Source organism: Dermacentor andersoni, chromosome 8 (genome assembly GCF_023375885.2).
Source record: "Dermacentor andersoni chromosome 8, qqDerAnde1_hic_scaffold, whole genome shotgun sequence".
Classification (NCBI taxonomy): Eukaryota; Metazoa; Arthropoda; class Arachnida; order Ixodida; family Ixodidae; genus Dermacentor; species Dermacentor andersoni.
The window spans coordinates 90,206,659-90,221,102 of record NC_092821.1 but is presented as its reverse complement, the minus strand read 5'-3'; positions in this window follow the sequence as shown (position 1 = coordinate 90,221,102).

Sequence of the window (14,444 nt, the reverse complement as noted above, 5' to 3'; positions counted from 1 at the left end):
AAAGTGCCCCTGTACGCAGCCTGTCCACTGCCAATATATATTGTCGATGTGAGGAGCTTGCGCTCGTGTCAATTCAACAATACATGTCAAAGAAAAACAAAAGAGAGGTAGAAAAGAAAGCGCGATCATGTGGATACCAGGTTCGCAGAGTATGCAATAATGCAAATATGCATTGAAATGTTATAGTATTTTCAGACACATTTTCATATCAGCACAATGAAGTCCAATATACCGCATATACTGGAATCGATGCGATGCAAAACTTTCGTGACACCTTCATGTATATGTTAAGAGACTCTTGATCTTCTGTGCCACATTTGGAGCAAATGGAATTACTGGTCCCAGCCTAGCATGACAGCGGCCCAATTAACCATTGTACTATCTCCAGGATTGGTCGACATTTTCTGTTAGACAGATAGCTAGCATATGGACGATGTGCGCACATGATGATATCCCATTAAAATGTTGTTTAACATATACATGAGCTCATTTTTTATATGATATACTAATTTTTTAAGGCAGGGAAGCAGTGACCATTGTGAAGAAATGCTCAATTAGAGCATTTGAAAGAGCTTTTGTAATATTGCATAATATACTATAACAATGCGCCGCTCATTTGGCCAGAACATTTATATTGCTTTGTCAGAAGTTAACTCTACAAACGTTTACACACGATGGCAACAGTTGCAATAGGAGACAGAGAGACAAAAGACTTTTACATGGTGGGCTAAAACGTAGATTGATTTGTCGGCATTCGCTTTGTTGGGTTATATTCTTGGAACTCACGGAGTGCCTTAAAAAAACTTACACGAATGTGTTACAAACCACCGGTGAAACGGTTGCAAGAAATATATTTTTCAAATACTCCAGATTTGGCCACTAAATTTCATGTTGTCTAAATCAGGGGCTGATTACAGCATTCTAGTAGGTTGAACGCCAACGCGAAAGCTAAGAACTTAATATTCAAGGAAAAGTGCAAACCATTTAACGTGCCAGTTCTTCTTTTTCTTTAGAGGAGTTCGACAGCAAGTACCAGTTCTAGGCAGTTTTTTTAGTATAGTTTAGCACACTTACGGAAACGCACCGTTAGATTAGTTATTAATGCTATAAAAGAAACTCGCAAAAGTATTGAAGAAATCTGGCGGTCAATATTCTTCGGACAGGCAACTTAACGCTAGCGTGAGGCTCATCTGTCTCGAGAGCAACTTGACTGAAACAAAAACCAACCTAATTAACTAAGAACAGTATACAACTAATATGAATTACACGATAACGGCTATTATTGAAAAAGCAAATGAATAAATGTTACGTATGCTGTGAAAAAGCGTAAGGCTATCAGCGACATGATCATGAGCAGTGATGTAAACCTATGCCAGACAAGTGGGTAAAAATAAAATCGAGAAAAACATCGCTGTTCTGTTCGTGAAGTACAAAAAGCTGGTTAGAAGGATCAGTACGCCAACGGCATCTTGCAAAACTACGTCGACAGAGTTCGTATGCATCAAGCCCTGATTGCCGAACTACCCAATGACGAGAATACAGGGGGCGCAGAGCACTGGCTTGTTCACTCCGGAGCGCAAACTGCACGTAAACTAGAGGACTCAGTAGAGACATAATTTGATAGCACAAGGTCATTTTATAGTCGAGCGATAAACTTGGATGGTAGCTTATAAAATACACAAGCCTAAACAGCAAAGATATAGCCGAGTCTACGACGCCAAGATGCCGCACCAAAAGGGAACCATACGGCAATGTTTGTGAAAGGCATGCCCCCCTCTTCCCAAGCGCAAGTTTCTCTTTGTGGGGAGCACAGAAATTGCAAGTACACAATGCGCGTAGTCACATTATAGGCTTTTGTTCACCTGATGCGCAAGACACAACAAACCCTCCGCTCAGGGAAGACGCAGAAACCACGTCAATGAAATGGGCGTTGTAAAAGCATAATATGCAGTGTAACTTGTATAAATGCGCCTTGAATATCCTCTTCTAATACTCTTACTGGGTCCTAGAGGTACAGAATACGTTCGTACCTCCGATCTTCGTAACCTGAATTTCTTTGTCTGAAGGCTTGTGTTAAGAAATCCGGTAGCCTAGCCAAGTTCCTGAATGTATGTAAACACCACACCACAAGGTGCGGGATGCGGGGTTTAAAAAAACATATCCGCAAGTTCTACCAATTGTGACATTATGCGCATTGTTCAACATAAAAATGTGTCACTCCTTGGAGTCAACTTCTCCGAACATATCACTTAAAACGACCGTATTAGGCTCTTTTCGATATATAAATCTATGGATGCGCAGTGTGGTGTGTTAAATAGCCGCCAATTTCTTTCGGTTAATCGTAAATTAGACGCTGCACTAGACCTTGATAAGGTTTTGCTTGTATTATCGTACATTATCTGGGGAGAACACTGCGCTGACAAATGTACACACGAATATCAATGTGTCGAGTGCAGCTAGGTGGTTAAAGAACATGTTTAAAATAGGTATTACTATAGAGTTGGGCTTTTATAACGAGTAAGCTGTTATTTTGTTTTATATGGCGTGTTATATCGGCTCTATGTTGGAGGTGAGCCAGGCTTTTGTAGGCCAGCGTTGATGGATCCTTACGCCGAGATGAGTCAACGTAGCCAACTTGCCAGCCATTACATAAGACTTTTCTTTACACGGTAGTTCAGAATGATCATTAAATAAAAGTTATTCTCGCGTACACCTCACTAAAATATATAGAAAACAATTTGCGAGGATGCTTTAGCCAGCCATACTTGTCTTCTTTTTCTCACGTCGCATTTTACGACCTTCACGTTGGAACCGTATACGACCAGCCATCTGTGAAAACGCGTAGGTGTTTGCGTTCGAAAACCGTAAGAGTCGAACACAAACCAGAGTGTGAGAGGTCCCTCAAACAGCTTCCAGGTATTTGATGTATGAGTGTCACCTTTTGGCATACTCGTACAAAGAATTTTCGTTATCATCTCACCACCGCTGCCTCCTCAGAGCTGCATAAGCCAGAGAATATGACGTCTAATGGGGACTGTGTTTATGGAATTTTCGTTTCTCCGAATACACGTATGAAGAACTTTCTTTCTCATCTCACCACCGCTGCCTCCTTACAGCTGCATAAGGCAGAGTATTTGACGTGTAAGTGTGACTGCCTTTACGCTATTTTCGTTTCTCCAAATTCGCATCAATTTTCTGTGACAGTGAGTGCTGCTGCATAGGGAACTTGCCGGTTGTGAATCATGCCGGCTGCTGCGCAAACTACGTTTCGCCGGCGCAGAGACGTCGCTGTTGGCCATTGCATTGTTGCTGCTTTCGGCCTTGCTTTCCACTAACCACCTTATTCTAGGCGCATATTCTTTCGTGACTTATGCGCCATGATTGAGGCTTATTCGGACCATTGTCGTTTACGCCTTTTTTTGCCACTGACACTGTTTTCACGAGCATTTGCATAAACAATTGCGCTCAAACATACCGCCATCGTATCAAGAACAATTTCTATGCGATGCGCACATGCTGTTACCGTCGTCCGCTACCATATCGCTCGTTCTGATCTCCGAGATACATGCACAGAGTTCACTGCACTCGGAATCTGCGTAAAGCGCAAAGCCATGCACTAACTTCTCATCCCTGTTCTTGTGCGATAGCTTCCAGCAGCGCGTTCCACATATCAGCGCGACTAATTTTTTACATTTCTCGCCACTGCCATGCATTCGTTTTTTCTGTGCACTTCTGTGTCCTCTGTGTATCAATGTGCGTTGCTCTTTCGGGAATGCGACAGAGGTAGCACGAAATACCACAGTAATGCTTTATTGATTTCCAGCGTAATGAGATAGGAAAGTAAGCCGCTGCCTTAAACAAAAATCAGAACCATTCTGAAAATTTGTTACGCCAGACACAGCAGAACAATTTTGCGTAATCGCAAGAACAGTGGCTACGCTCTCCTTATCAGTTCCATGTTGCCAGTTTGACGTATATTCGACAGGAGGTGCACTGTTCTCAGGTTCCTCAAGCACTGTACCATCTTTCCGCAGCATTTATTTACAGTTCGCGTTGTCGATTCCAATTTGATATTGCTCCACTGACAAGGGCTGAAGTCCCAGTGGTGGCCGTTGTAGAACTTTCGGTTTATTGCCGCTGTAGTAAAGGCGAATGTGGGTTTCGTGAGATGGAGCCTGACGACGAAAAAAAAGAAGCGTTGTTGTGTGTCGTTGATGACGCCAATGATAGTCCTTAGCGTAACGGAATTAATGGAAAGGAAAGCCGAATTTTGATGATGTAACTGCTGTGTGCAATAAAATGCAATTTTACGCTAGGCAAGTATTAAATAAAATACCTATATTGGAGTGTTTCCGTGCGCTTCTTCATGTATTCTGCACTCAAGCACATGACCGTCACCTGCCCACAAGTCACTTATAATCTCGTTGAATATGTTGTCCACTACTACATGATTCAAAGCATTTTCAACGACACAACAGATGCAAGGCCGGAAGAACGAGCTGCTTAACGTTTCTCTTCTAACGCGTGCAATATCGCTAAAATCACACAACAAAGATGCCCCTCATGTAGTTGTTTTATCATAGTCCTTAGACGTAATGAGACCGTATTGTTGGGCTATGTATATATATATATAATAAAAGTCGGACATGCACGACCAGATGTTATCTCAAGAGTCGCCGGCGCTGACGTATACAAACCAACGTTATGCCTAAGCAGTGTTAGATCACACAAGTGGTGTCCACAAGGGAGGGGGGCCTGTGAAATATATTAATGAAAGCTGCAGCCAGTGGAATGCAGGGGAGATGGCTCGCATAGCATAGAGCGTGTGAGGGTTCCCAGCTGCCAGAAGAGCGCTTCTCTCAATCTTTGTTTCACGTCATCTTTGTGACACTACGACGATGGTTAATGCCCCTCACCTGCTTATATGAAGTCCGCGCTGTGACCTCCACTAACCTCTGAGTTCCGCGAACTGCATCGCTATACGTTCCTTGCACAGGTGGTACATTTTGTTTTTGCAGCCATTTTTTATACAAGGTTTTGCCAGTACGAACAATAAAAGCACAGGAAAATGAAACATTCTATTTTATTTTTCATGCAGGCATAAGTTTTGTGTAAAAAATAGGTTGCCAGTAAACATAAAAGATACGACCTGTGCAAGAACTGCAACTAAATCCAGTTTGCAGAACTCAGCGATTAGTAGAGGTCACAGTATGGGCGTCATATAATTTGCTTGGGGTGTATAAACCATCGTCGGGGTCTCGCGATGTTGCAGTAACTTCAGAACAAGATAACCACTCTTTTGGCAGCTGTGACTCCTTTGTGCTGTATTCCAAAGGCTGCGTCTTTTCACCTTATATTTCTTACGCGCGTTCCTTGTTCGCGCCACTGAATCTACGTGCGGTTGTCGTCATGGGCTTTCAATGCCCTTGTTTTTCGTTCAGTTTTTTCTTCCTTCACTCTGCCACAGAAAAGCAGACGCACTCTTGACGAAGCCTAACCCGTGAACAAAACTGAAAACATTTGTTGGCATTTTTACGTGCGTCGGCACTTGTTTCACTGTTAATATATATATATCGCAACGCCCCTTCTTCTAAATGTATGCGCACTGCGAGAGTATTCAGACATTGTGGTTACGCAAAGCATTTCGCAATTTACATAACAGTGGCTATACGGAAGCATAGATTACGCAAACAAGAAGGGAAAGAATGCGTTCTCAATGGCTTACGACCGGCCTCATTCCGGCCACGAGAATCGGTCTCGGACTGGTAGGTGGCGTGATGGCTTTTATTGGCCGAGTAGCGTGAGAAGTAGTTTCCTCCGAGAAGCCTTCAACAGCTCACCATGCGCGCTTTAGCGTGCTCGCTACCTTAATATACTGTACAAAAAACGTATACAAGTTCCCTGAAAACCCAAGTTCAAGTAAGTTCTTGGCTCAGAAGAGTGAAATAAGACACAATTTGAGTCACTTTTCCTTACTACCCCAAAAGCAGTGAGCTCCGAATGCACTAGGAATTTAATTTTAATTTTATTGTTGCTAAAGTATTGTATCCCCATTGAGCTACAGCCCGTCATAGTCGGCGTGACCAAAAGGTAGCAGCAAAAGTTGACGACGGCGCAAAGAGGAAAAACATGTCAAAAATGCTTGCATTGACGCGGAATCTCCCAGCGAGGTTTCCGCAACAAAGGAACATAACGGCTTTGAAAAAAAAATTGTACACTTCGGTCTGGGTGGGAATCGAATCGAATCGGGCCTTCGCGCTGCGAAACAAGCACTCTTCCGAGGCACCACAGCAGTTCCCCGGTTTTGAATGACTAAAGGTGCGCTTCGCGCGTGCGTCATTTCATAAATCAGGACGCAGCCATCTGGCTGAGTAAAGGCGTGACCTCGTGCGTACGTCGTTGGGCACGTTGGCCGTCATGCAGCCCAAAGGGTTGAGATGGCTCGACGTCATGAGTGCCACAAATAAGCGCGTTATTTGGATGACGAGGTATACAAACCGTATAACGCTTTCTCATTATACCGTTCGTACCAGCCATGTCTTCAAATCGGCTTCCAATTTCCATCCCGAGCGCCCAGACTTCAAGCCACGACGTTTGGTGCTAGTCGAAGCCACTTCGAAATATTGGTGAACCATCTGAGCCAACGAGGCGGCTAGCAAATGGCAGGGCGAAGACGAACTTATCAACAATTCGAACCAAGGACAAGAGTTTCATGTAATTATTCCGCGGAATCTCGCAAGGGGGAGAGAAGTAATTAATAAAGAAAAATGAGACATCCACCCAATTGTAGCAATTTCTACAAAGGAAACCCGTACGGCTTCCTCGAAAGAAAAGCCTCGCAGTTGAAGAAATATTCGTCCTAGGACCGGGACTCGATACCGGCACCACCGATTTCAGGAACAGACGCTCTGCCACCTTAGCTAGCCAGGCCGCTAGCAAATGGCAGGGCGAAGTTGAATTTGTCAGCAACTCGAAGCAAATGCAAGAGTTTGACGTAATAGTTCTGCAGAAACCACCAAGCTAGAGAGAAGTAATAATAAAAGGAAGATGCCCCGGAAAAGCAGTGGTTTGCTAGAAGCCTGGCAAGCCCAGTTGGCAGAGTGCCTGCTCCTGATAGGCGGTGGAACCGGGATAGAGTCCCGGACCAGGACTACCAAGAATTTTTCTTCAACTGCGAGGCTTCGCTTTCGAGGAACCCCTATTGGTTTCCTTTGTAGCAATTGCTATGATTTCGTGGATGCCTCATTTCCCTTTAAATAATTACTACTCTCCACATTGTGGGTTTCCACAGAATTGTTGTGCCAATAATTTAGCTCCTCGGCACCGTCCATGATATGGCAGCTGCCCTTGACACACATAGCCAGTTTGAGATTATATTTCTAAACTTTCAAACCGTATTCGTCCGTATTTACCATCGAAAGATGTTACTGAAACAAAAGCCAATATGAAAAACACCTAATTACTAACCTGGATACAAGTCGTTCGTCGAGACCTCAACTCGTCTTCATTGACGACGCAACTTCTCGCGTCATTCCTGCACATGCAGGTTTGCACAAAGATCCGTCCTTGGTCCTGACTTTCTCTTCGTGTATTTTAATGAAATTATTGAGAACATTCCTGTCAAGATACGGCTCTTTGTCGATGATTTCATTATACACCACGGAATTCCGTCACCTAATGACCAAGCTTTAGTGAACGCAACTCTGGGCCGAAGAGTACATACGTGGTGCTCAAATTGGCAGATGACCATTGACGAAAACAAAACCGGGGCAATATCTATTACTCACGAAGGGTAGCCCGTAAATTTCTCATATAGCTTTGAAAATCATCCCTTATCAAAAGGAATTAGGGATAAGTAAACGGGAGTCGTCCGTACCGACAGTCTTAGGTGTAACGACCGCATAGACTATATTCAAAAGAAGGCGATGAAAAAGCTCGGATACTTAAGGAGGGGTCTTGATAAATCTACAAACCAATTAAGCATCTAGCGTCCAAAACCGTTATTCAGCCACTGCTAGAACACTCTGCGGCTTTATTGAATCCATACACAAAATGAAACAGTTCAATATTGCAATAACTACAGAGGAAATCGATTACATTTGTTTATAGGAAATAGAGTTGTTAGGCACCACCAACATCAGCCAGGCTCTTGTACGCAAGCGGCGATAAAATCTTACGCTGGGATGCTGCAACGTAGCCAACTTGAGAGCCGTTACATAGGAATTTTCTTTAAACGTAGTTCATAATGATCACTAAATGAAAGTTATTCTTGCGTAAACCTCACTAGAATATAGAGAAAATAATTTGTGCGGATGCTTCACGCAGCCATCGGTTTTTCTTTCTCACGTCGCATTTTACGACCTTCACGTTGGAACCGTATACGACCCGGCCATCTGTGAAAACCCGTACCCCTCGGCATTAAAAAAGCCGAAAAACCGACATCAAAGCAGAGTGCGAGAAGTCCCTTAAGCAGCTTTCAGCTATTTGAAGTATGAGTCACTCCTTTCGGCATACCGGTGTGAAACATTTTCATTGTGATCTCACCACCGCTGCCTCCTTAGAGGTGCATAGGCCAGAGTGTAAGATGTCAAAGTGGGACTGCCTTTATGCTATTTTCGTTTCTCCGAATACAAGTATGAAGAATTTTCATTCTCGTCTCACCACCGCTGCCTCCTTACAGCTGCATAAGCCAGAGTATTTGACGTGTAAGTGTGACTGCCTTTATGCTATTTTTGTTTTTCCAAATTCGCATCAATTTTCTGTGACAGTGAGTGCTGCTGCATAGGGAACTTGCCGGTTGTGAATCATGCCGGCTACTGCGCAAACTACGTGTCGTCATCGCGAAGACGTCGCTGTTGGCAATTATATTGTTGTTGCTTTCGACGTTGGTTTCCACTAACCACCTTATTCCCGGCGCATTCTCAGTTGCAACTAATGCGCCATGTTTGAGACCGATTCGCATCGTTGTTCACGCCTCCTTTGTGCCACCGACACTTTTCACTAGCATAGTCAACGAATATTTGCGCGGAAACACACCGCCATCGTATCAAGAACAATTTCTTTGCGATGCGCACATGGTGTTACCGTCGTCTCCTACCGTACCGCTCGCTCTGATCTCCGAAATACATGCACAGAGTCCTCTGCACTCGGAGTCTGTGGGGAGCGCAAATCCTTGCACTAACTTCTCAGCCCTGTTCTTGTGCAATAGCGCCAAGCAGCGCCTTCCAGATATAAGCGCGACTCTATTTTTACATTTCTCGCCCCTTGCGTGCATTCGTTTTTTTTTTTTCAGTTGCACTTCTGTGACCGCTGTCGATCAATGCGCGCTGCTTTTTCTGGAATGTGACAGAGGTACCACGAAATACCAGAGATAATGTTTTCATTGATTTCTAGCGTGATGAGATAGCAAAGTAAGCCGCTGCCTTAACCAAAAACCAGAAGGATTCTGAAAAGTTATTGTTACGCCAGACACAGTAGAACACTTTTCCGTAATCGCAAGAACAGTGGCTCCGCTCTCCTTATCAGTTCCCTGTTGCCAGTTTCACGTATGTTCAACAGGAGGTGCGCTGTTCTCAGGTTCCTCAAGCACTGTACCGTCTTTTCGCTGCATTTATTTGCAGTTCGCGTTGTCCGTCTAGGCGACCGGCAACCTCGTTCTTCCCTTAAAATGAAGAGGCCAACGTTTGCTTGCCTGTTGAAGAGTCAGCATTTTTCTTAATTATCTTTTTTCCGTCATGCGGCACACACATTTATTTTTGAAAACATGCAGGTTTAGCTGGATAATTATCTTTCGAACACAGTTTTCTCATGAAGTTTATATGATGTACGAGAGATGACACTAGAGATATAAGAATATTGTTGAAACTTTTTTACTATATAGATGTTTCAGCATGGAGCATATCTTCAGTCCATACCGTGAATCAACTTCTGCTATAGTAATTGGTTGCCTACTCCCAAGTCCTTTATATTGTTTCCGTTATATTTAGTGTGATAATCGAAATATGCAAAGACATGTACAAGGAATGTGCGTTTCTCTTGCAGTAAAGAAACATTCTAGTGCTGTAGAAATTACATGGGCACTCCAGGCGCATTTACCCCGTCGGCGTCGGCATGATGTTAGGTATAAAGTGTGAGCGTGACGATAACGTGCACGGGCACCGTATGCTGCATGTTCGAGTCAAATACGGGAGGGAGAGCCGAGCATATATTGGCTTGATTTCGTGCGCGCAAGGGAGGGAGGCCGCGAGGAACGGCACCGCAGTCCACCGTGCGCGTGCCAGCGATGTGGGGGGGGGGCCCCCCCCCCCCCCACATCGGGGCAGGTTCTGCTCCGGTGGCTGTGCTTCTAGCGCGGCTGAGCGTGGCCGCGACTATCTTCGAAGCGATGTGCGATTAGTACAAAGTCAAGGTGCGCCGAGGGTTTGTGCACTGTGTGCACTGCGTCCTCGCCGCTTGTTTGCTTTGAAGCGAAGTGCTAGCACGAAGGTCCATTTGCTCGCTGCTACAGCCGCTATTCCTCACGTCAGCGCTTTCAAAGCGAGTGTCCGCGCTCATCGAGTGACTTCTGTTTATGTTTGCCTGTGCGTGCATGGTCTCGTGCCTGTTAATTGAGTTACTAAGCGAATGTTCGCGATATTATAGGGCCGATAAAACTATTATCCTTGCTTCGTACAGCTGTCTGCTAGTTTGTTATCGCTATCGAAGCTTCTACTTTCCGACGAAAGAGAAACATTCTTTTTCCTTTAAATTGCACTCAGGAGCCCTCCCTTAAAAAACGTGGGTAGGGGGAAAGAAGGTGTTATGCAGCATAATAAACCAACTATCGTCTGCGTCCGCAATCTGAAACTCTTGGCCATTGTATTGTAGTTCGCAACAACACGGTATTTATCTGACATCTTGCAGAGAACAATCTTTGAAATACGCAGACATTCCACCTCATTGAACATGCTTTGCACTTTTTAAGGACTCTGGTGGCGCTCCATAGGAGACGTTCATCTTGTTGCTACTTTGAGTCTTTAGTAAACACAGATGTGTGGCAGACATGCTGAATCTCTACATGCACGAGGTCATTTTTTCAGTGAAACTGCAGCGCAAGATCACAGCGTGCATGCGTTGCAAGAGCAGCGAATAGAGTGCGTGCTTTTTTATTCATGTGTTCTTGCTTGAATATTAGGTGCCTGTTCCTGTTGAGACGTCGAGTATCGCAGCTTTAAGTCTACTTTCCATGCAGTAAAGAAAGAAATGTTACATAATATTTCAGTGGTCACCCAGCACGACTCCAATTTGATATTGCTCCACTGACCAGGGTTGAAGTCCCAGTGGTGGCCGTTGTAGAACTTTCGGTTTATTCCCGCAGCAGTAAAGGCGAATGTGGGTTTCATGAGATGGGGCCTGATGACGAAAAAAAAAATTGTTTTGTGTCGTTCATGATGACAATTGTAGTCCTTAGCGTAGACGAATAAATGGAAAGGAAAACCAAATTTTGATTATGTAATTGCTGTGTGCAAAAAAAATAAATCTTACGCAAGGTAAGTAATAAATTAAACTACTTATATTGGAGTGTTTCCGTGCGCTTCTTCATGTATCTGCACTCATAGCACATGACCGCCGCCTGACCACATATCATTTAAAATCTCGCAGAATATGTGGTCCCCTATTATATGATCCAAAGCCTTTTTCAACGACACAACAGGTGCAAGGCCGGAAGGAAGAGCTGCTTAACTTGTCTCTTCTAACACGTGCAATACCGCTAAAATCACACAACAAGGATGACCCTCATGTAGTTGCCTTATCAAAGTCCTTAGACGTAATGAGACCGTATGGTTCGGCTTGATATATATATATATATATATATATATATATATATACATATTAAGAATGTCGGACATCAACGGCCAGATGTTATTTCAAGAGTCGCCGGCGCTGACGTAAACAAAGACAGGTTATGCCAAAACAGTTCTAGACCAAAATATGTTGGACCACGAAAGTGCTGTCCACAAGGGAGGGGGGCGCGTGACATATATTAATGAAAGCTGCAGCCAGTGGAATGCAGGGGAGAGAGCACACATAGCATAGAGCATGCGAGGGTTCCCAGCTGCCAGAAAAGCGTTTCTCTGATTCTTTGTTTGAAGTCATCTTTGTGACACCACGACGACGGTCAATGACCCCCATCTGCTTATATGACGCTCGAGCTGTGGCCTCCACTAACCTCTGAGTTCCGCGAACTGCATCGCTATACGTTCCTTGCACAAGTGGTACATTTGGTTCTTGCAGCCATTCTTTATACAAGGTCTTTGCCAGTCCGAACAATACAACAATGTTTTTTTTCTTCCTTCACTCTTCCACAGAAAAGCAGACGCACACGTGACGAAGCCTGACCCCTGAAAAAAACCGAAATACTTTTTTGCGTGCGTCGGCACTTGTTTCACTATATATATATATATGTGGTCGCACGCCTGAGCTCAGGCGTGCGTCGCTTGCTCAGGCGCACATTTCGTTGTCGCGCCGAACGCTGCGTTGCTCGACGCTCACCGTGTCCGATGCGGGGCGCGTAGTCGCTGAGCCGTAGCGCGTCTTGCACCCCTTGGCGGGTCGAAGGGAACGCTGTCGCGTTCCACTCTTGAAGGCGAAACTTAAGCGTCCTCCAATTTTTCGCTAGCTTTCGGGGGAGAGCGTCAGCACGTCTCTTTATTTATCCTTACTCCGTGCATGTAACGATCGGTGACGCTCTCGCAGGCCTCTCAAGCGTCTTTCCTTTTTTTGTATCGCTATTATCGCAGGCCTGTGCTATGCGCACGTTGCTTGTCCAAGCAAGCTCTCGCCTGTGTTCTGACTTCGCTTTGGTAAGGGGAAACGCCACCAGCGGTGGAGCAGAACGGACGCACCTTACATCGGCTCCGTGAGTTTTTCACAGTGATGGCGGATATTTCACCGTAAATTGCCTGAAACCAGTCCCCAAAGTTCAGTGCAGGTGCCCAGTACCCATCTTCACCTTTCTTCGGAACTTTCCGACCGGACCTTGTGCGTGAGAAGCGCTTTGCTATCTGAGGCGGCGGCCGCCGCGCTGTAGGCCTACTTTACGCCTAACGCAACGAGCGTCTCGCCACGACAGCCGGTTAGGTCTTGGCCTACCGGCGTGTGTTCCGACTCCGATCAGCGCCATGGAGCCGTCCTTGGAGATGGCTTACTGTGTCGAGGGAGAAAATATCAAATCAGAAGAGTTCGCAAGTGATCCAAGGCTGTAGAGGGCGTTTGAAGCCCGGAAGGCTGCCTACCCCAAGCTCCAACACCTGGCGCCGAGACCGCTCCCTGCACCTTCGGCCGGTTCTACCGGCTGTGCTTCTAGTTCAACCACCCCGCCAACAGCTCCCCTGACTTCGGCAATTAATAGCCAATTTCAGTTTGCCGTTTTTTCCAACTTTGCTGAAAAAACAATTTACACGCGTCTTTTTGGTTTCTTTTCCTGCAAGAATGTTTAAGTCATTTTGACTGAGACCGCATAATTTTTATAAAAGATGTCTTAATTCGGAACGCTGAAATTCAACTTTTTACTATTGGGCTCTTTCATCACTTTAGCAAAGTCTTTGATTCGGTCCAACATAATATTCTACTAACAAAATAAAGAATTTACGGAATTCATGGCATCGCTAAAAACATAATGGAAAGCTACCTGACTGGAAGACAACAGTACAGAAGGCTGCTAACAACACTTTGTCTGACCATGGAACAATAAAATATGGTGTACCTCAGGAATCCGTATTAGGACATCTCCTATTCACTACGTATATAAATGACATCGTAAACACTTCTTAAAATTCGAACATTCTCCTATGCGCTGATGATTCCAAGGTCTTCTTTTCTGGCTCAGACTTAATAGAACTTGAGCACCAAGCAAATATGTGGCTTGACCAATCACATGTTTGGCTGATTGTAAATCAATCGACATTATTCGTTAAAAAACTAATTTGATGCTATCACACGCAAAAAAAAACACAAAGCAATAAAGCATAACCCAAGCTCTATTTCGACGATTCAGAAAAAGCACGCAGTCGTAGTTGCAGTGATTGCTCTGGCGACACTCATCTAATGAGTTACTCGTGATCGTCTTACTTGTTCATAATGTACTGAAAATTCCTATTAAAACGTATTAAATATATTTTCTTGTTCCTGTTGTCTCACATCAAGTCTGAATCTTGCCATTATAGTGAATATTTGCTGGCAAATGCATTTTGTTTAGTATAGCTAAATAGTTTCGTTTAACAGTATTCTCATGCACGATGCTAGGTCGTCGCATTGTTTGAACAATGTTCCCCATTAAAACTATATCAAGAAATCTTACCACTTTTCTCAGTGATGTTAATTCTGAATACAAGCGGACTGTCTGGAATTTCCACGGATATTAAAAAGGACCTGAAAATGAAGAAAGGAAAGTATTTATTTTCCGT